This window comes from Branchiostoma floridae, chromosome 6 (assembly GCF_000003815.2).
Source record: "Branchiostoma floridae strain S238N-H82 chromosome 6, Bfl_VNyyK, whole genome shotgun sequence".
NCBI lineage: Eukaryota > Metazoa > Chordata > Leptocardii > Amphioxiformes > Branchiostomatidae > Branchiostoma > Branchiostoma floridae.
Window position 1 is genome coordinate 21918273 of NC_049984.1, and position 23763 is coordinate 21942035.

At 42.3% G+C, this 23763-nt stretch overlaps 1 long non-coding RNA gene across 1 annotated transcript; it reads left to right on the forward strand.

Moving 5' to 3' along the window:
- The first annotated feature begins 16513 nt into the window (after window positions 1-16513).
- Window positions 16514-23623, forward strand: LOC118417036. Its single transcript, XR_004831305.1, has 3 exons — window positions 16514-17583; window positions 17862-17936; window positions 18089-23623. It is a non-coding gene; the product is annotated as an uncharacterized LOC118417036 (long non-coding RNA).
- Window positions 23624-23763: the final 140 nt, after the last annotated feature.

Sequence of the window (23763 nt, forward strand, 5' to 3'; positions counted from 1 at the left end):
ACGCACCACACTTCAGCCGGCTGGAAGCACAGAAACCTGTCGCCTCAGGAAGAAGTACAAGTAGTGTGCCAAGTCAGAATAGGTAGGTTGTCTTTTTTGTGAATCATTTTCACAATTTTAAATACTCATTGAATTGATATGGACTTTCATAAGTATTGGCACAGAAACATCATGACTGTACAGCACTGTCAGCACATGATAAGAAATATGTAGCGGTAATAATTTCTGGTTCATTACAGGATATCTATCAATAAGCTATGTAGCACAAGCAAGTAATGCATATGCAATGCGTTAAACACATGGCTAACATACACGCGCATCATTTCTTCAGATACACAGAATGAAATGTTTAATTGGACTATAACCGGCTTGGAGTGGCCATAGACTACGAAGACAAGTCTGCTAGCAGAGAACCACAGGTAACAGGACCAGTTTATCCATCTGTATCCAGCCAGGCTGCAAACGGCCGTGAGGAGGGCGGCTAAGGAGGCTGGCCACTAGAGGCTGGGGCGGTTTAAAGAGGTGCAGGTTTTCCTTGCGGGCACAGCCGCCAGCCCGACCGTAGGGAAATATGTGAGACAGATGCTGATGACGAAAGAGGAGCTCCGTTTCGCGGAGGAGGCGGAGAAGGCTCGGGTGGAGCTGCGGCGAGCAGAGAAGGTCATGCATATGCCCCCCCCCCCACCCCAGCCTGGATGCCACCGACACCCAGCCATCACGACCGGGCATGGGGTCAAGGGCCGGTGCCTCTAGCTCCCCGAAACAACGTCTCCGGCGGAGGGTTTGGTGGGAGGCAGGGCAAGGTCCGGCGGCCCCAACTACCGAAGGGATGGCCCGAGGGGAAGATGCTTCAACTGCAATGAGACGGGCCATCACATCAAGGACTGCCCCCACCGCCAGTCTGGCCAGAGGCGGTAGACCATAACAAGACGGGAAAGGAAAAACAAAAAGGAAGTGTAACAGCATGTCACGCGAGGAGAGATAAGGCCGGTCAAGGCATACGGACATGTAGATCAGATGGATAGATGTAGACGTAGTACTAGTAGTGTGAACGCAGACAAAAGGCATTATGGGTTCAAGCAGGATGTTGTATGGAGACTTGTGTATTTGCAGAAGATATTTCAAAATTTTGACTTTCTGCAATATTGCAGAAGACTGAAAAAAAAAGGAATTTCTACCACTGCCCAAGTTGAAAATTTGGAAGTCACAAATAGAGTTGTTTTGAATCTGTAGTTAATTGTCATGACTGTTACAATGTTAACAGTGTACTATCAAGCCATAAACAGGGGTGCCTAAGTAATCATCCTTACGGAAAACATACGATCCACTAAGAAACATACGATCCTTACGTAAATCATACGATCCCTTACTAGGAAACATACGATCCACTACTAGAAACATCCTTACGGGAGACATACGATCCTTACTAACTTGTCAATCCTTTTGGACCAACGCACGGGTCACGTCACACAAGCGGCAGATTCACTATGGCGTCCTCGGGATTGCTCATTATTCATTACGATATCTTTGCATATGGGCTTATCACATCCTACTAAATACGAAAACCAACCTACACTGCTGGCTTCCTTAATAAGCGGCATATTATTGTACGGACAGTCGGACTACATAGATAAAATGAAGTTCTTCAGAGTCCGTCATCTTGAATTTGCCTCTTATGTCACGTGGTCCAGCAAATTAGTAAGGATCGTATGTTTCTTGTACTCTTCTGTACTCCAATTACTGTAGCTGTACAGAATTCAATATTGAAGATAACTATTGACAATAGAGTACTTAATAAGTGTTAAAAGGAAATCCAAAATTGAACATTGAACAGTATGTTGGTTTCATATAACACAGGACTTTAAACTTGGATTTATTTTTTAACGTATCAGTGCCTACTCATAGGGAGTTTAGGGATGGAAAATATATATCTTTCCATCATTATTGGAACCAATAAACTCAAGACACATGATTACACCAGATCCTAATGGTCAGGAGTTCTATTGAGAACAACACAGCAATGGCAATGGCTGATGTTCAAGCAAGGGTGGAACCACGTGACCATGGTGATTCCACCCCGTCATTAACATACTATATACAGGTAGTGGGGTGATTCACCTTGTTCTTTCTTTCCCTCCTAAAACTGGAAATAACCTGAAATCTTGGAAAACCTTTTTTTAACAAAGAATATTATACTACATATATGGTGCTCAAAATAACTCACGATCCTTCATGTTACATGCAAGGAAGGTAACGTAATGTAACTACTTTGCTGTGTTTCTTGGGCGCTAACATGATATAACATCTTGGAACGTTAAAAGTTATAACATACAAAATTTGAGATAATATGTTTGCAATAACAGCGTTGACTATTAAACCTGAACATCATTGTGAAGATAGCAGATAGTAATATGTTTGAAGTGGAGGTGTCGAATGTGTGGGGTGATTCACGTTCTTCTTTCTTTCCCTCCTAAAACTGGTAATAACCTGGAATCTTGGAAAACCTTTTTTTAAACAACGAATAATGGTGTATAATGGTGAATAACATATATGGTGCTCAAAATAACTCACGATCCTTCTTGTTACATGCAAGGAAGGTAACGTAAGGTAGGTACTTTGCTGTTTCTTGGGCGCTAACATGATAACATCTTGGAACGTTAGAGTTATACAAAATTTAAGATAATATGTTTGCAATAACTACTAAACCTGAACATCATTGTTAAGATAACATATAATATGTTTGAAGTGGTAGTGTTGACTGAAACTAAGGGCACTATTGTGCAGATAGTAGATCAATAGAAAATGTCTGTTCTACAGATGATTCTACAGAAGGTGGGGAATAGTTGCAAGTCAATTATCGGTAGTTTTTGTGCTGTTTATCAGTATTGACAAAAGTGAATGATAAATTGTTCATGAATGATAGTTCTATATAGAGTGTTCATCTGGGCTGGCCTTTGTTATGTTGGGACAGGGAGATTTCCAGTGTGATGATTCATATTTCATATGTTTGGTGCGTGTACTACTGCCGAACGTCACGTGGACGGCACAATGGGAATGAAATCAGGATGGTTGAAACAGTCTCGGCAAATTTGTGGGCTGGAACTGTTCATGGACGCACTGGGGTATGAGGCAGAATTAATATTGAATTCAGAATTCAGTGGGGCCAGTTCTTGACTACAGTGGTGGTGGCAGCAGAGGCAGAGGACTGCTACAAGCGTCTGGCAAAAGGCCTGGTTGCCAGGTTTCAGCGTGCCAAGGCTCCAGCACCTAAGGTTCTCTACGCAGACAACAACTGCTGTCGGTATGTTAAACAACAATTCTCTACATTGATAACACTAATGAGGAAGTTAAATTCGTTGATGTAACAAACATTGATATATGTTTTCAGTGAAAAGGGGCCATCAATGTACGAAACCCTGTTTCACGACTGGGTGAAAGAGGGCACCGTGGTAAGACTGGACATCCGTCACTGGCTGCACCGCTGGGATAAAGCCGTCATCAAACAGACCCACGCCAAGTACCCAGCCTTCATGAGTGCCGTGGCAGGGGCAGCGCTGACCTACAACAGGGATGACATGATGCTGGTGCAGGCCGTCAGGAATGGCAACCCCGACCTCTACACCAATCACAGTGATGAGGAGATGATCCACTTCCTGAAGCCCTACCAAATCAAGGCCTACGTCCGGCGCGTCACACGAGGTGTTGAGTTATGTTCAGAAAAATGTATGCATAAATGACATGTGAATGAATCATGTATCACTATTGATCTTCTTTACTGAACTTATGTATCAAAACATCTAATTAAATGTTACAGGAGACTGCATCAGTGGTTAAGGCCAAAATCGCAGAGTTCATGGAGCAGCTGGCTTTGATATTGATGGCATCCCACTCTTCAAATCAGCAGAGGCCGTGGATCACCACTGGGCAACTGCAAGCAAGCATTTGAGTTGTATGCAGGTAAGTTATGTCTGGCGGAACATACGGATGTCAGGAACGGCGCACTCGCCGTTAAAGTTTTAATGCAAAAGGTGTCTGCACGCGCATAGTACCCCGCAATGTCGCTACATATATAATCACTAAAAAATACAAATCTCTAGATGAAATATCGTATGCTTCACTTGTCATGCAAGTCCTTTTTCTGCTTGGTGGCCACATCTCCCCCTCCCGACCCTTATGACCTCCTCACCTCTATTGAACCTCAAGAAGCAGGTGTGCTTGTTTCGGGAGCAATGTAGACATACGCCAAGAGGTACGCCATAAAACCTCCCAAAAACAGCCACAGGGATCACCATTTTGTACATGCGTATAAGACCTACCGGATGACCAACCCATAGCTGACATACTGGTTGTTCCCCTTTAGGAGTTTTCGCCAAGTAAAGAAGACCGCTCCTCTATGAGAGAGGATATGGTAACGGTTGTGGTAAATCACATGCCGTTTTTCAACAAATACTTCAAAGACAACAAATACTTCAAAATTGCTTCGTAAGATTGTCAAGCTAGCAACATCAGAGATACAAGGAGAGGAAGATACAGAATCTATAGTTCTCCTCTTGACACTGTTCAATGAGGCACTACAATCTATTACCCAAAACAAACCCTATATTTTCAACCCTAAAGGATTCATGTGTGATGAAGGGGGTGCCAATTGGGTTGCTATTGAAAAAGTTTTTGGTACCGCGGGTCCTGTACAATTACTTGCAGTCTGTGTATCTTCACGCCAGACGTTCGGGTCGTAAGAAGGATGAAGAAAAATTTATATAAAGAGCAACCGAGCTGAAGAACAATCATTCACCTGAAGGATATTTTGAAGTCTATCATAGTCTAAGGTACCACTGGATTCGTGTAAGCTTCATGGTCTTAATCCAAAACATGCGAAAGCCATGAACAGATCATTGATGCAGCAAAGAAACATCATAGATTTGCCAACCTGGGGAGTGCTGAGAACGGTGATCTGGTTTTCGCCAGATATCAGGTCAAGAGTGATCACTTCAAAATCCAACAAGTAAACATCATTACAGGACAGGGCATATGGCTGCACCCAGTTCATCCATTCCTTAATAATAAGTAAAGATGATGTAGCAGTTTGGAAAAGCCTACTAGGGGTTAGGCTAACTCCCCTATGGAGCATGGCTCGCCGAGGTTGACAGCTTTAAATTTCTACAGTATATACACTAAAGTGCAGAAAATAAAAACAAAGTCTGCATACGCCCTCCTTGGAAAGATAACGGGTTATACACGTACACGTATAAACAAAAACCTGCCTGCCCTGAAATGTGGCAGAGAGATGGAGGATGAGGCAACGGGGGCTTTATTTGATAAGTTCTCAAAGGAGCACGAAGGAACACGGTGCGACCAGATAGGCCTTTTTCTTAAGATCACAGTGCCTACCTGGGTGCCTCACCTAATGCTACATTACTGCAAGTGTCATGGTTTGCAAGTAGTAGAACTGAAGTACCCGCATAGCTGCAAATACACTGTGCCAAACCCTGACACCTGTACGCATCTGAAGAATGGTAGTGATGGAGTGACACTCAAACGCAACCATGCCTTTTATGCTGTGCCAGATTGCTCATTTTTTTGTAGGTGGAGAGACAACAATAAAGTTCGAAGGACAAGTTTGGATTTGAGCTCCTCGATGGCAACTCGAACTGGGTTGAAGCTTGCCAACATATAGCATGTTGCTCAACACGACACCCCATTCAGTATCCAAAGGTATGTGCTCACTGGTATGATTGATGTGATGATGAAAGATATAATGTTAACATATTCCAATTTCATAATATTGGTACAAGATGTTAATCAAAGTTTTGTCACCTATTTTCAGATAAATACTCACACGAGGTCATGTTTGGAAGAAGGAATCTTCGTGCCACCAGCTTAAATCTCGCAGACGAGAATAGTGACACTGAGGTAAAGTTAATTGCATACAGTTGGGACAATTCATTTTAGCATGTCTCATTTGAATGGCTGTTGACAATAACATTATAATAGATAAGCATATTTATCATGCATCAACCTGATGAATAATAATTAGAGGTGATTAGGTTGTTTGGATTAGATTAGGTTGGATATGATAAGTTGTTGGGGGTGGTAACGAAATCTATAGTCTTTGATTGCACTGCAGATAAACTTTATGTATTTTTCTACACTTTACATGGTCTAAACTTGTGTCACTCAATGTGCTCAACCTGAGACACTATGCCCGAACAGTGAGGGAGCTTGGGCCATTATTTGCACATTCATGCTTTTTCTTCGAGGACGTAAATGGCCAATTCGTCAAACTCATCCATGGAAGTCAGGCTGTTCACTCCACCATCCACATCCACCGCTCAGTTTGACAGCAGTTTCCATAGCCGACCACCCCTTCACCAGATCACCAATCAGACGTGTAGGTATACCAGGCGAGATCTTGAGTGACCAGGGGGCAACTTCATGGCAGGAATAACAACCCAGATGTGCCAACGACTAGGGATCACAAAATATCTGGACGTGTCCCTTCCACCCGAAGACCAATGATAAGTGTGAACAGTTCAATGGCACCATGAAGGCTATGCTAAGAAAGCTGGTAGAGAGAAGGCGACAGACAGGGACGAATATCTACCATATATCTCTGTTTCGCGTACAGAGATATGTGTCCACGGGTTTCTACATGAGATGAAATCCAAAGCGCTACAGGAGCTAGAGGAATTAAGTGAGCAATTCCTATTCTATCGACAGACATACGTTCCCGCGGAGTGTCACCGAGAGCGGTGACACAGGTCTGTACAAGCCCCGGGATACTGACAAGGCTTTGGACGAGGACAGCAGGTAAAGCAGCAGTGGGGCGGTGAGTCAGCAGGTGCGTGATGTACCGGGATACGGGGTGCTCCATGACTTTTGTCAATCACAGGCTTGTACTCCGGGAGCTCTACCAGGGAGACACCGTCAGAGACAGGTTAGCCAACGGCAAGGTTGAAACAATCCCCGCGGCAAGAGTCAGTCTGCAGTTGGGTAGACACTCTCGGATGGTGAAAGTGGGTATCATGGATACACCCTGTCTAGTTTTGTATGGTAATGATTATGAGGCAGCATGTAAGCTGAGAGACCAGTCGAGACCAGTAGGCGTGTTCAAGATATCTGCCGGAGGTAAAAAGTGTCCAGTAACAGGTATCTTATCACATATTGATTACTGCTCCGCATTACTGCCCTCCGCACCACAAACACACATAGATAAACTTCAAGTGACCCAAAATAACGCTGTTAAAGAAATACATTTCACAAATACCGTATGTGTATTCCACAAAATTTTTCAGGAAATGCAACCTCAATGTATCTTCAAACAATTCATCACACCAGGCTACAAGAGGAGCATTCACTCAATTAAAAACCAAAACAAACGCTAAAACAAGGACGTTTGGCTACCGAAGCATCAAATGTATGATCACTTTGGTTTCTTTATTTTGACCTCTGCTTATCATTTTACGCTAAATTATCCGCATTTGTTGTTTGTATTTCATTTTTATCATATTATATATGTATGACTCCAGGAAGAGTAGTGTCATGATAATGTACACTAATGGAGATCGAAATAAAAACAGCTCAGAAGAGTAGTAGTGAGTTAGGGGAGGAGCAAAAGCGTACTATGCATTGTCAACTTGTCTTAAGATGTCTTTTTGCCCAGGATGTCAGCCAGAAAATGGTGAAAATGGTGAATGGGATTTGATGACACCAAGAACGTACGACTCGCAGAGCGGCAGAGATTCCCGAGGACCTTAACAACAACCCAGTCACAGCCAAAGAAAGGAAAAAAGAAGGTGCTTTTCGGACTAGCCAGAGGAGATGCCGGCCCATCAAAATTGAACAACTTCATTTGTCTGAAAACTATGAATATATGATCTTACCTGCGTTATATATCAATTCCGGACTCAATCAGACCGTGCACAGATTAACTTCCCATTCTCCTGCCAGATCAATTCTACCCTCTGCTCCGTGGTCACTGAAGAAAAGTGAGAAGATACAGTAATAGCTGACAACCGCCTGGCCAGTATCAGAGTTCCAATAGGCTTTGGATGGAACCCCGAGCAGATGTTCGTGAAATTCAACTTCCTCAAAAGCCACCAGTGGAAGGAGGTAAGCTTTTGTGATCTCCTCATGGCCAAATATAGTGCTAGATTTTTTCAAGTATTAACTGAAAGTTGAAGTCAAGTTTTACACATTATGTACCCAGCTACATTTTTTTAAATTATAATACGCACATTTTTTTTTACATTTCTTTTTCTGTTTCTTTTTTTATTTGTAGGTTTCAGTAGTTCATAAGCTGACACACGTGCGCGACTACTTGGAGACATATCGGCCATCACGCGAGTTTTGGATGTTCATCTTCGAACGGTTCATGCATATCATCGCAGGAAAGGTTACAAGCAACAGGTATCCTGAAGCATCAGCAGTAGAATCCTTCTTGGTAAGTCTTTGAGCATCATTACATCAAAATACATTTGTGTTTCGTTATGGTGCTTGGTGCCATTAGGTTCAGCTGTGCAACAAGCACATATATGTACTATTTTAATTGTTTGATTTCACTCATGGCTCGGCCATTGTGTTTTAGAACTGAACGCATGTTACCAGAATTTGTTGTCACAAGGAAAAAATCTTGAGCAGAGCGAGATGAGGAGACCAACCTCTTTGTTATCGACACAGACCTGCCCTCCCCTCCACACCAGCCGTTCTTGACCACTGGGGACTTCTCCAGCCCACTGGTGACTGCCACATGATGATTGGCAGTTGTGGGTACTGAACTACGATAATGTTTTGGTGGGATTGTAATCTTCAATGGTGATAATGTAACTGGGTGCACTAGGACTATTTTGTAGGTACAAGAAGATCCTCTCCGCACATGGCTTGATATAGCTTCCCCAGAGAGACATAGTCTCTACCATAGTATAGCCGGCAAGGGAACAGCACGCGATGTAATTTACTTGCTGTGGCCTTAGGGGGGATTCACAGAGCAGTTGCTGTAAGTGCGAGAGTAAAATCCACCTATGTGTGTGAGAATATTAGGCTCTCTGTGAGAGAGAATATTTTTCTCTGGCATACAATCTCGCGCATAGAGCACTTTATAGTCTCGCACTTAGACGTTTTTTATAAGTTAGAGGGTATTCTTACGTTTTTTATAAGTTAGAGGGTATTCTTAGAGCATTGAGGAAAAAGGAGGAACATTTCAGCAAGACGATTTTGACGAGCCTACCCACTAAATGGCGCGAACACAGCACGAAATCTGGTATTTAAGCAAGCTTAAACTCAACGTAAACGCGACGTTTCTGCACCCTTTCCGCAACTTAACGACATCTATCCGCGAACGTAAAGATCCCCTTTAATGTTTCCTTTACGTTGGCACTTATATGTACTTATATGCACTCCTCACGTGCCTTTCCGCAACTATTAGACGCTTAAAGGCGTCGTTAATGACAGTTTTTCGTAACCTATACGGGAGGAAAGTATGCGTTTATTAAGACCTTTCTGCACCCTTTCCGCAACTTAACGACATCTATCCGTGAACGTAAAGATTCCCTTTAATGCACTTATATGTACGTTTCGGCACTCCTTCACGTGCCTTTCCGCAACTATTAGACGCTTAAAGGCGTCGTTAATGACAGATTTTCGTAACCTATACGGGCGGAAAGCACGCGTTTCTTAAGACCTTTCCGTGATCTTTTGACCACATTTACAGTCGATTTCCGTCACGATTTCCCCACGTTTATGTGTCGTTTACACACCCTGAAAGGCACGCGAAGAAGTGCAGAAACGTACTTATCCGAACGCTTTCCGTGATCTTTCCTTGGACTATAGTTGTCATTTATTTTTAGTAAAGGCGGCGTAAGTTTAAACCTTTCCGCATCTTTAGGTAGGCTTTATGTGTTTTGTGTGGCTTAAATTGCAACTTTTGCATCGGGTATGCGTGTCTTATTTGGTGTGAATCATACCTACACCGGTATCTATGGCTTTGCCGTCTAAACTATCTTGTGAGTCCAATTGTGGACTTGGATTGGTCGACCGAGGGAACAATCGGTGTACAATATCCATGCACGAATCTCCGCTACATTTAAGTCCACAATTTGGAGTCCAGTGTCGGGCGATACGCCTGGAAAGACATCATTTCAAGCAGCATAGTTCCATCTGGCCATCACATTAGGAAAAATCCGCTGAGATTCCCGAAGACGGGTACTGTTTTGTGATGAACAGGCCGTGCTCTCCATATCTCCGCCAGCTTATGCTGGTCAAGATGACACAGTCTTGAATTCACCCTGAGTTGTGCCCCTTTGAAGACTCTCCAACATACTCCGTTTCTGGCAAGCCTTGAGTGTCCTATGGTTATGTCCGTTCCGTCCTGTAGTTCCGTTCGAATCCATTTGCGGCAAAGCCACGCCGATAATCCGTGTGTTGAAACGGATCCAAGGCTCCTTCTTGACTTGTCCCGAAACAGACGCCCTGCAAACTGGTTTCTTCTATAAATTATGGTATATTCGTTAGGTTTAAAAAACCCACCTTTGTCTGTCATTGGATAACGCCCTATCACATGACTGGCCTCTTCTGGGAGCTGCTAATTAGAAATTCAATGCCGCGTTGTTCGTTATTCATAGTTGACGGCGAATAAATTTGAATTTTGTACGCTGTTTAGCCAATGTTAAGCTAAACACAACTGTTACCACACTAGAAAATACCAGCCTTTCTGGGAGAACGTGATTATTGCTTGTAGATAATAAATGTTCTTCCAGATGATAAGAAAGTTTTTTTGTACAATTATATAAACAGCAAACCCGCTATATTCCCATGATACGTTACCGCGTAGTGAGGACGCTATGTCGTCGGGATGCCAAGCTGCAAGGCACAGCCACCCGCGAGCGACATACTGCACAGGCCGCCCAGTACTAGTCCTCTTACCCTGAACGGGAACATGCCGTAATTATGACCACCAATCTTCGGGGGCATGTACCCAGTCCTCCCGGCGACTGTTGTTTCCTTTCAACAAGGAGGTTAAATATTTAATTTCCTTGCTTTCAACGCTACCTCTCCAACATCTTTTTCTGTAACTATCAATATTAATCTCCACCTCTGTAAAGAAAGTTCAGAGAGTTTTCTGAAAAGTAAGCTCAAAGGCAAAGGTAACGGAACGATATCGGTAACATACGATAGATCTACTACTGGAAAAAGTAAACGCTACCTTTCCGACATCTTTCTTGCACCTGTACATAGCATCTTTTTGTGTAAAGTGAGCTCAATGGTAACGTAAAGACATTGGAAAGATACCATATGTTCCATGAGGATATTTTGATTTTCCTGGTTTCGTCAAACACGCTAACACAGAATGAGTTATTCAGGCGAGGTCGCTACTTTAGTGAGAGGCGCATGTGGTATATTGAGTGGAAAATACTCGTAATTTGGTAAAAGCAATGCCTCTTTTAAGAATAATAATTAACGCTACCTTTCCGTTTGCACCTATACATTCCAAAAATTGTATCTGCTATATGTAAGTTTTAACCAGGAGCAAATGTTGCTTATCTTGGTTAAACTCAACACGTTAACACAGCAGGGGCTATTCAGGCGAAGCTGCTGCGTTAGTGAGGGCGCATGTGGTATATTGAGCGGAAAATAATGCCTCTTCTTCAAATAATGATTAACGCTACCTTTCCGACATCTTTTTTCCACCTATACATAAAAGAGGGGAGGTTTGCTTAAACCTCCCCCCTTTTATGTAAAGTCAGCTCAAATGTAACGGAAAGACATCGGAAAGATTGTATCTTTTATATGTAGCTTTCACACAGGACGAGATTTGCTTTTCTTTGTTAAACTTAACACGCAAACACAGCAGGAGCTATTCATTTGAAGCCGCTGCTTTAGTAAGCGACGCATGTGGTATATTGAGCGGAAAATACTCTTAATTTGGTAAAAGTAATGCCTCTTCTTCAAGTAATGATTAACGCTACTTTTCCGACACCCTTTTCCCACCTATACATAAAAGGGGGGAGGTTTGCTTAAACCTCCCCCCTTTTATGTAAAGTCAGCTCAAATGTAACGGAAAGACATCGGAAAGATTGTATCTGTTATATGTAACTTTCACAAAGGAGATTTGCTTTTCTTGGTTAAACTTAACACTCAAACACTATTCATTTGAAGCCGCTGCTTAAGTGAACGGCGCATGTGGTATATTGAGCGGAAAATACTCTTAATTTGGTAAAAGTAATGCCTCTTTTTCAAGTAATGATTAACGCTACCTTTCCTACATCTTTTTTCCGCCTATACATAAAAGGGGGGAGGTTTGCTTAAACCTCCCCCCTTTTATGTAAAGTCAGCTCAAATGTAACGGAAAGATATCGGAAAGATTGTACATGTATCTGTTATATGTAGCTTTCACACAGGATATTTACTTTTCTTGGTTAAACTAAACACGCAAACACAGCAGGAGCTATTCATTTGAAGCCGCTGCTTTATTGAACGGCGCATGTGGTATATTGAGCGGAAAATACTCTTAATTTGGTAAAAGCAATGCCTCTTTTTAGAAATAAACGCTACCATACCTATACATAAAAGGGGGAGGTCTCCATAGATCTATACTGATAAGAGTATGTAAAATGAGATCAATTGTAACGGAAGGGCAATGAAAATACATCATCTCCTATTGGTAATTTCCACCTTAGAGAACCACGAAAATTAAAAAAGGCGAAGGTTAACTGATTGTATGTGAACGTATGGTCGGTTCAAAGCCTGTAGATGTTTTCTGTACATAAGCAATACCCGTTTCATATACGGCGCATATAAGGATGCTTAAAGGTTATGTAAAGATATGACATGTATTTAATCTGCCTTAACGAATACGGAAAGGTTACGGAAATGTAAAACCATGGTTTCCGTGGTCTTTACGATACCGTAAACTCTGCGGAAATATTTTCCCACCTTTAGGCTACATTTAAGTATCTCGGAAAGTATGCTTAAATATTCGTTTTCGTGCTGTGTACATAATACATCATTGATAAGCAGACGCAAATCTACATAAAACATAAATAAAATCGATCATTTATAAGAAGCTTTAAAGTAGTACCTGTTTTAAATGTGCATACGTAATCAATATATAACCATCATTTATAAGCAAATCTAGAGTAAGGCCTGTTTTGAACATCCATACATAAAACAAACATCATATCCAAGTAGATGTAGAGTAAGACCTTTGATTCAGTCCATACATAATCAATACAGAAATATTATCTATAAGCAGATGTAAGGCAGGACCTGTTTTGAACATCCATACATAATTATGATAAATCAATGTCATCTCGAAGCAGAGGTAGGTATACTCTTTAACTAGATGTAACAAATGTGACACAAACCCACCATTTTGGCTTGTGGGGAGTTTCGAATAATTTTACAGCGCAAAAATTCTCCCTACCAGGGCCATGAGGCTGGCCAATTTTAGTATATGTGCTGCCGAAGCAAGCACGACTATAGCTCTCGTGCCCAGCGTATATATAGCCCCAACGTTGAGGGTGAACTTTATATGTGGTTCCTTCGTCAAAGTCAAAGTCGCCGTCCCAGGAACACTTGTTATCTGCAAGTGTCGGTCATCAAGTTCCGGGCAAGCGGCGGTCGACGAGCGCTTTCTCCCCTTACCACTTTGAGCTCGAGGGAAGACTGGAGGGGAAAAAAAGGCCAAGTGCGGCCAAAGCAGACATCTCACCGCACCCCTGGCAGACGCCGTTGTTATAGGTCAGACAAAGACATTGTCGAGGATTCTGTTCCCGGGGCCAGACACAATAGGCACAAGAGACACAAAAGCGCAGGTACGTGCGAACCTACGCGTCGGCAGGTTGACGACGCGAGGCACCTGGAGACACAACGGGCAGTTGCGCCGCGACCAGCTGCATGCACTGCTCAGATCAGGCAATTGCCCTGCTCCGGCCATGTCATAGTCCCCTATAGATGGCAGACAAGAGCAACAAGACTTTGACTAAGAGAGCTAGCAACCTGCATACGGTTGGCGGCGCGACTCGTCATTGGTGGCAACGCGATGCGGGGACGGACCAATGAAAAGACACGGGCCTGAGGGGCTTTCTGGCAAATACACGAGTCTACGTCCTGACCTCTCCTTGCTGTGCCACACATGCCACACATCCTGCCACGATTTTGGCCTTGGAAAAGGCTTCTCCCAGGAAAGTAGACGCACTACATTCGTGGTCTCCCATCAAGCGACTTCTGCGCAGTCTCCATGGCAGAGCAGGCCGCGGATGGATCGGTGCGGTCGCCGGGCCTCATCCGCCGCACCGCAGCCAACCGCTCGACAGCGCTTTGCAAAGGATCTCGGGCAACGTGCGGTATTGTTGATAGTATTTGGGTCTACCGCTTATCATGTTCTTTTAAGAGTTAAAAGTTCTAATTACATCTGACCTAAGTTTTTTTTCGACCATGATAGCAGTATTAGAGGCTCCTTTTTCCCGAAATTTGTATTACATTTGCTTTCGCGCACGGATACAAAGGAATGTTGTGGTTTTTCTAAAGTTTTTGGTTTACTAGAAGAATATTCTTGAATTATCTTTATTTTCTTATAGGAGAAGTTTGAGAAAGACAATTCATGTTTTACTTGGTAACAATTAAGAAAATACAAGAACTTATTTCTTCCCTTATTTGACCAAATAATGTTAAGAAAAAGACGGGAATAAATTTCATAAATTCTCTTATTTTCCTTATCTAGAAAGTTAAAGAAAGATGATTCTTAATTTTCTTGGTAATATTTAAGAAGATACAAGAATTATTTTCTTAACTTACTTGACCAAATATTGATATAAAAAAGCTAGAAAATCTCGACCCTCGACTGGGCTCCAGCATCATGCAGTTCCTCCACCATCTGGACCTTCCTCGCTTGCTGGACCTCAGAACTACAGTCTCACTCCGTCTCGACCTTCTGCACTGACTTTGCAAGTTTTCACAAACAATAACTTCGTCCAGGTTCAGTTCCGGACTGGGACCTTATCCTCTCGACCTGACTCTCTGGACCTGCATCTGATCCTCTGGACTTGAACTTTCCGATGACCTGTACCTGAATTTATTTGTACTGGTACCAACCCTAGCCTTTACATAATGCAAAAACAGCATTCCATTTAGGACCTTCAAATGGAGGAGTCTACTTCAGAATCCAAAAGTAACTCAAACCTGCAGAGTTTCTTGACTTCATGTTTTGTGGGTATAGTACTATAAGTAGTATACTAAAAAAACATATTAACTGGATTAATTGATTGGGGCTAGGGAATTGTCTTTGAATAATGGTTTGTGCAATCGACTGTCCTGGCCAGCACATTACTTCCACTTGCAAACATTGAAAGGAGACAACGCAGTGTTCAAGGAATCGGGAGGGCGCTACATCTATGACATTCTAACAGATGATGTTAAGAGGTTTGCATGCGCATTTCTCAATGGGGGTGGCGGAAAGATCTGTCTTGGTGTCTTGGACAATGGTAATGAGATTACTTTACATCAACATCAATCATTACCTCCATGAAATGTCATGGAGGTTATATTTTACCCTGTGTTTGTGTGTGTGTCTGTCTGTCTGTGTGTAAACAAGATAGCTCAAGAACGGCTTGGTGGATTGGTTTCATACTTGGTGTGTTGGTAGGGTGTGATGAAAGCTGGAAATGATTAGATTTTGGGCCCCCTAGCGGCTTCCCTTGGTACTGCAGTCCAAACTTCCGGGTTTGCTATCTCGTGTTCTGAGCAAGCTATGGTCACGGTTTTGGAGTGTTAGATAGCTCTTGTGCTCAGGAATAAGTGACATAAGTTTGGGCCCCCTAGCGTCTAGTTTTGGGAAAGCAGGGGCATTTTTGTCAAAAACTTCTGAAGACAATAACTCAAGAAGGGAACAACGGATTTTCATCATTTTTGGTATGTAGGTACCTTAGACATTGTTTTACAAGATGAGATACTAATTATGCAAAACAGGAGTACATTTGCATAATTAATGAGAATATTCTATCATAGCAGTTTTTTCTATGTACCTCTTGTTCCAGACATGCTATGGTCTTGACATTTTGGTGGTAGATAGCTTTTGGTGTCATGACAAAGTGGGGCAAGTTTCAGCCCCCTAACATTTAATTGTGGAACTGCATGGGTGTTTTTGTCAAGACACTCCAAAGAGGATAACTGCAGAAAGGAACGACGGATTGCCTGCATTTTAGGCATGCGGGTAGCTTAGACAGAGATGTTCATAATGATATACATGTTATGCAAATGAGGACTTAATTTGCATAATTAATGAGGAAATTGTATAGTTCCATTGTTTTCAATAACTGGACCTCAATACATGTAACACATGTTAATTACGATAGGTGGAATATAAGCAGATACCAAATATGATAATGAGGAACTTATTTGCATAATTTATGTAAAAATTGCAAAACCGCTTTATGATTAATAATGGGAATTTTATAACTGTGACGTGTACGTTAGTCAATGATGAACAACACTATGCATAAATTATGTTAATGTGTTAGTCAATTGCATTAAATTTACGAAAGCTCTAAATTTTCATGGAGGTATGAGGTCGCCGAACTCTAGTTGTTAATATGAGCGTATTTAATAAAAGACCAATATATACTGGAATGCTGCGGATTAAGTCATGTAGTATCAGTACAGAAACTGTTATACATGTAAGTTTCTTTTGAGATGTGTTGGATGTTTGAAAGCACAAAAAGAAAATAGGCTTCTTTCGCCTCTCAATGGCAGCGCAATGTTTCGAAGGATGCTCGGGACATTGTCAAAGGCACAGTGTGACTGTTGAATCCTTATCATGATCTAGGGCAGAGATGTACCCACGTCAAGAAAGATTTCATCACGACAGCGATAATGCTGTCCAGGTACGTGCGTGTCTTGACTACGGCAGACGAAAAAGATGCGCTCTTCGACGGCACGCTAGAAAGGCGAGCGGTCAGAGTCACGAGGGAAATCGAGGTAGGACGAACATGCTTCCTGACGTTGGAACGCACAACCTACCAAGGTTTTGTAGCTCTAAAGTAATGATTGGCGAGATATCACGACTATGAATCACAGGAGACGCATGACTGTAGTAACGTGATTATATGTAGAATCTTGGAAGTATTGAACTGTCCTTCTTTCAACGTTTAACCCGAAAGAAAGTATTGTACTCTGAGTCAGTTTTTTCTTACTCATGATACATACTATACAGACTATGTCTTGATGTATATACATCTTGTGCCCCCTTCTCCGCTCAGAGAAATACATGGTAGGAGGGTGACTGGGTGTGCTCGAGCAAAATTGAAGGAGTTATTACCACACAAACCTCCAAGAAGAGAGAGACTTTCTATTTGTACTGGTTCGCTGATTGCTGGCCTTTTCTGACTGCCGGCTGACATAATGAGTACAGTATCGTCCACCGAGACGCCCCTCCCCAGGGGTGGATGGAGCACAGTTCAAGGCATATTCGGGCTACTTCTACTACGCCAACTTGACCATAGGAACTAGCACACGACAGGATTGGATGAGCTGTCAGACATGGAGCTTGCCTTGTTCCCAATCCTACTAGAGCACAGCCACCGGTCCATGGAAGTAAGTTCTCAGACTGGTAATCTTGTAGCCTTGTCTATTGGAACGCGTTTTAAAACAAACTTTGTAGCCCAGATCATAATGCCAAGGCTCATAGTTACGCAGCATAGAATTTTTCAACTAATGGTGTGCTGTCAGTAAATGCTATTCAAATTGCCAGGATCATGCTTGTGTTGCTCTTAGATTAGGACTAATCATATATTTTAATTTGCGATAAAACAGCACTTATCAAAAATCATATCGTAAGATTCTGTTGCAATAACAGTTTTTCTTATAATCAGGCTGTAGATATAAGAAGCACAACCATACGGTACTATGACTCCATGGGGCTGACGAGTAAGAGCATCGAAAAACTAGTGAGTACACTCGTTTCTTCGTTTATCTGAATTTCAGTACTTACATCTTCAAATACAATTACATCTGGACGTCACTAGTGACCAACAGCAGCGGTAGACTGAAAATTGCAAAAATGACATACTTTTTTGTTTCTTCGTGGCTTTGCTTCTAGGAATTACCAACAAGTTCTGCAGAAGTCATTCCACAAAGGTACGAGTGACACAGACGTGTAAGAATGGGCAGCAGAATATCCCAAGGTAAGATATGATTTGATTTGATTGCCAGTCAAGCAAAATATTAAGACATATTCGGTGTTTCTCCTCGATTTAATTCAACTCGTTTAAAAATGAAGGAAATGATGGAAATGTCGTGTAGTCATTAGGAGATAGCTTTATCTTTCACCTATTTGAACATGGTGGCTGTAGTGCATAGTGCATGAAATACTAAACGTACAAAGCATAGCTAAAGTAGCTAATTGCACTGTGACAGCCATATCTTAGGCTTGATTCCGTCTTGGCATGTTAGGTAATATCTTGTTATCCAAGGTCTACATAATTACACAGACAGGGCTGCACAACAAAAGGCTATATATATATGCATATATATGTAAATGTACATTTGAGTGACAGGTATGAGAAGAGAAAATACGTCGCAAATTTACAGTTGACAAGCCACATTTCCATGTGTTCAATGAGCTACAACCTGGGAACTATTACAATAATCTGGAAAGTAGAACCTGCATGCTGCTGGATATATGCAAGTGGTGGAAAGGCGCAATAGGTGAAAGATAAAGTTAAGCCTCTAAATGTAAAGTTAAACCTCTAAAAGAAGCTACGCTGATGCCCATTATACAGCGATGTTCCCTGCCTGGGTCAACAATATATTCAGATGGATGGACCGCCTCCACAAACGTTAGACAGCTATCAAACATGGCATCGTATCAGTTTGTCAACCCCCCCGACTGCGAGCCGTGAGGGCCAAGAAGTTAGAGGTTATCCGGGAATCAAGAACATACAATGATTTGGAATACCAGTGTACTTCTGTCATTACTTCAGTATCTTCCACCTAATCAATTGTCTCACATTTCGTGATATCTTTTGTCCTTAGGATATGATAAATGGCTTGAGTATGCGACAGCTAAGGCCACTCGCCCACAAGATGGCGACTACGCAGCCAGCCATCATCATTGATATTATGCTGATGTGGAACCGGAGCCGGAGGTAACAACAACGTACCGGAGTGGTGTACTTGTGGAAACTGCCGAAACATGCCGACGGATAAGGAGAAAATCTGTTGTGGTGGTGGACCAGAGTCCTGTCTCTCTGATTGTAATGTAAGTGGTGAAATACCATGGGACAGGGCCGATGGGAGGCAGGGTCTGAGTGATTGGCAGAAGACATTTTGGTAGCAGCTAAGGCTGCAGGGCAGCTATTGACAAACCTGATGTAAGGTGTGTGGTGCACCTGGGGTGTTCCTTCCTCAATCCAAGACTTCTTTCAGGAGTCGGGACGTGAAGGATGGGATGGAAGACATGCCAAAACTATCATGCTTGTCAAGCCAGAGGACAAAGCTCTCAAGAAGACCGGTGAAATGGAAGACTAACAGTATAGCAGCCACGCCCTTCAAAGTCAATCGGACATGATTTGTGACACCGAACTGTGAAGAAGAAAGCTTTTACTTGAAGTTTTTTTTTCAGAAAACAACAGTACGATTGTAATAGGACATGCGATGCGATTCCAGTATTGACAAACGCAGTTCATATGCAGGTGCAAGTAGGATACCTCCTTGTCAGCTACACGCATGAGGACGTTGATCAGTTCTTCAGCAAGATAGCGTCAACACTACGAAAGCAGGATGCTACAACTCATCAAGAACTGGTCGGCGTCATCAATCAGAGTTACCCCAACACGCATACGGAGGAGCTCGACGCACTGCTGGATGTGAAGGGGTTTCTCGGCATCGTAAGCAACGACTTGGAGCAGCACAGCTGCCCTCATGCCTAAAGGTTTACCATGGGGCATGACGAGAAGCCTGTCATCCAGTACATGGTATTTGTTATTATGTTCTAGTCATGTCATGTTGATATTTGTGACACAGGTGCTTTTGTGTTTTACTGGTAGCGTTGTACTTGTAGCGCACATAGTTTCCAATCTCCTATCCGAATGTTACCCCTTTGTATTGAGTTTTCCTATTGATATTGGCGTTCGACAAGGGTGCGTTTTAAGCCCCACACTATTCAACCAGTACATCAATGAACTTACAGATGAACTTGATTCAGAAAACTTAGACGTACATCAATGAACTTATAGATGAACTTGATTCAGAAAACTTAGACGTTCCTGTTACAACACACACAATTGAACAGCTTATTTTATGCTGACGACATTGTTTTATTATCCGAAACTTAACAAGGACTACAGAACGCGATTAACGCTCTTGGCCGATCTTGCGAAAAATGGAAATTAACGGTCACAACATGACCTTCGCTGCTGCGAGATACCCGCTGCCAAATCCCACCATGCTTTGATTACCGGCACATCTCACTAATACATATCTTGACTCTCAAATTGTTTATGTGCCTGTTTGTGGGAAAGTTGTGAAGTGAAGGGTGTGTTTTGTTTGGATTGATGGTATGGCGGCGAAGAACGCTGAGTTGAGTGGCCAGAAGAAGGTAGATAGGAATGAAGCTGAAAGACTGCCAGAGGGAATTAAATGCGGCTTTGGAAAGGTTGAAAGTGGTTCTTCAGTCGACTGGAGTGAACACTGGGAGGATGACGTAAGTAGATGTTATTAATGCGGCAATCAGAAGGGTTGAAGGATGTAAGTGCTTGATGCTGGCGGAGTATCATCAATTGCATTGGGATTAACCAGCAGATGCATGGCTATCGACGCCTTGCAAGGGCGGCAGCTAACTCGACATTTTTGCAAAACATGCCTACTTCATTGTATGTTAACATTGCATGTCTCTCTTCTTCTTCAAACTCAGGTCAAACTTGATTTCCTGGTTGTGGGGCACACATCGATCAATTCTTCAGCCGCATTTCACACTTCCAGAACTGGAATTTTTCAAAAGTATTTTGATGACCTTCATTTGGGATTTGCTTTTATTCTTCATATGTGATTATTCAAATTACAAATTAATTTAGAGGTTATTGAAGAGCGTGAAATCTGCAAACTTATGATCATACGGACTGAGCTAACTTTCCTTCTTCAAACTCACCGTCTACAGATCCCTTTTCTGGCCACTTCTACAGCGTCTAAGCGTCTCGTAAACACCCTGACATCTACGCCTCTGAGTACGATATAAAATATCCCACTACTGACCACTGAGTTCAGATCACGTCTTCTCCTTTGGCAATTAATAATTTTCAAGTCGCAGACTGCTGTTTGTTGTAGCCTCTTTCGTTTGTGGGTACAATATATCACACACAGAACATCGAACCTAGAGAGGAGCAAGAAACAGCCCCTCCACGCAAGAAGCGGCGAAAGAAGCGCAAGGCCAAAAATGGCGTGTTTCTCAACACGAAACCACTTTGAAGGTTTATTCCAGGGGCTGGAATTTTCAAACATTGCTATTGAGTCCCAAAAATGGCCCAAACAGAACAAAGAAATCTAAGCGGCTATCACACCCGCCTTCGGAGACAAATCTCAGACACCAGTCCATGGCCAAAATGTGGTGGCCAAGAAGAAGGCCCCACATACTGGAAACACGTCTTCTGATGCAATGGAAGTGACCAACAGACCTCTAAAAGGTCAGCACTTTCCGATGAAGAGGTTTAGACAAGAAAGCAGTTGTGGCAGGCTTGCCTGAAGGTGTACCCAAGGAACTCTCGACAATTGGGATCCCACAACTGCACAAACACCTGGCAGCCCTGCAGCAAACGGACAACAAAGGTGGCGATGTCTTTGTATGGGAGAGCTGTTCTCAGAAGTTATATCATATATAGTCAGCATGCTGAGCCACCAGTGATGTCCAGATACAAGTACATGGTGTCCATAGTAGAATCTCTAGTAGGTGACTACTTGCCCCACCTGGCAAGGTTTATAGCAGAAACGGCGATCGGCAATTTTTCACCTGGATTCCTATGATCATTTTTCATTGTGTGTACTTTTAGTCAATGTATTTTGTACCAAGCCCTGGCGTCCTAATGAATGACAGGTCATATGCTTGATTTGTCTCGGCTACATTTGGCGGGCTTTCTGTCTTCTCTGGACACACTGCTTGAGCAGCACTTGGACCTGATTTACTCTGAGCAGACAAGTAACTGGAATTTCAGCATCATGCCTACCAAAAGGCAGTTAGAAGGTTAGTGAATGCATTCTTTAACTCTCACTATGTCCTACTTATATTATGTGAGAATTGAGTATCATTTTTGTACACTATGGAAGGATTTAGTTCCACAACCCAAGCTCAGAGTGGGACATGAGATGTTGTTAGCTCCGGCCAATTATTAGCTCCATTGTTTCTCACTGTCATTTTGTAACATCAGTTGAAAGATTGTGCAATTCCTTTTAAGAATAAGAATTGCTATCCCAGTTGATTTTGTAGTAAATGAGGAATTTTCATTAAACACGAGTTGTCTTACTATTATGACCAGTGGTGCAGGTTTCATAAAAAAACAAACCAAATAACTGGCTTGCATTGACAATATTGCTAAACCAAAAGGCAACCCTGCCCAACTTGTGAACTATATCTATGCTTCAAATTTGCAATTTGCCAGAGACATTCTGAATACTGTTCCTTGCTTTGCCACTTGCCCAATGTGTCTATTGGTGCTTATATTAGCAGAGCCACATAAACAGTCAAAGTGCCATGCAAATGCCTTATAAATTGTATATACACCATTTTTATAACTGGAAATTGTCAAGCTTTTAACTTATAAAAGGTGTACCGGGCCAGATGATAATTCTGTATCACATTCGGTTCAACTTTTTATCACACGGGCTTCCAACAAAAAAAGTAACACAATTTGGTTTTAAGATTTCCGACCACACCAGACTTGGTCCAAACAATATTTACAGTATGATGCTATGTACAAGTATGAAAGAATGCATAATCTGGCAAGAAAGATGATACTATCAAAAGGGCACATGCATATGTATAGTAGAACTCATATATGGCTGCAAAAAGCAAATTACTGAGTATACTGATATCTATTGATCTTTATTTTCTTAGCAAAACGTGGAGAGCCATTCTGGTTCTATATTTGGTTTGGTTTGGAGGGGTCAATGATTGAGAGCAAACACATCACCTCACCAGAAGATCTGTCCTACAACAATCTGGAGCAGTTGAAGAACACTGCAGTCCAGGTGCTGTGGGGGAAGGTCTGCTCAGGGCAGTTGATCAACTGGACACCACCTGGTAAGAACTCATATTAAGATGTTACCTTGCCTTCTCAGCATTTGCTCATGTATCATTGGCTGACTAGTAGAATGTTTTCTGAATAACAATTTGGGATACTGCCTTATTTTTGTTCTGAAACTCTTTTTCCCAAATAGTACACTTCAACGTTTGACATAATGTTAATGCCTTTCTGGGGGTTATAAAGTCCAAGTTAAGGCATTATGAGATGTATAATGCCATAGTGCATCAGTTATGACTTGCTAATGCGATGATGCTTTTTACAGCTTGTAAATAAGCACGACAAATAGCCTAATCAGAGCACAATGTCAATAATGACAATGTTTTACTAGAGGACCGATGATATTTTTGTTTTTGCCAACAGAAACTTGATCATCGCCTGAAGGCTTTGAAGGCGAAAAAAGCATATAACCAGCAACTCAAGCTAACTGCAGCGTGTTCTGAAGAAGGGGTACATGTCGCCAGACGACTCAGATACTGATGAC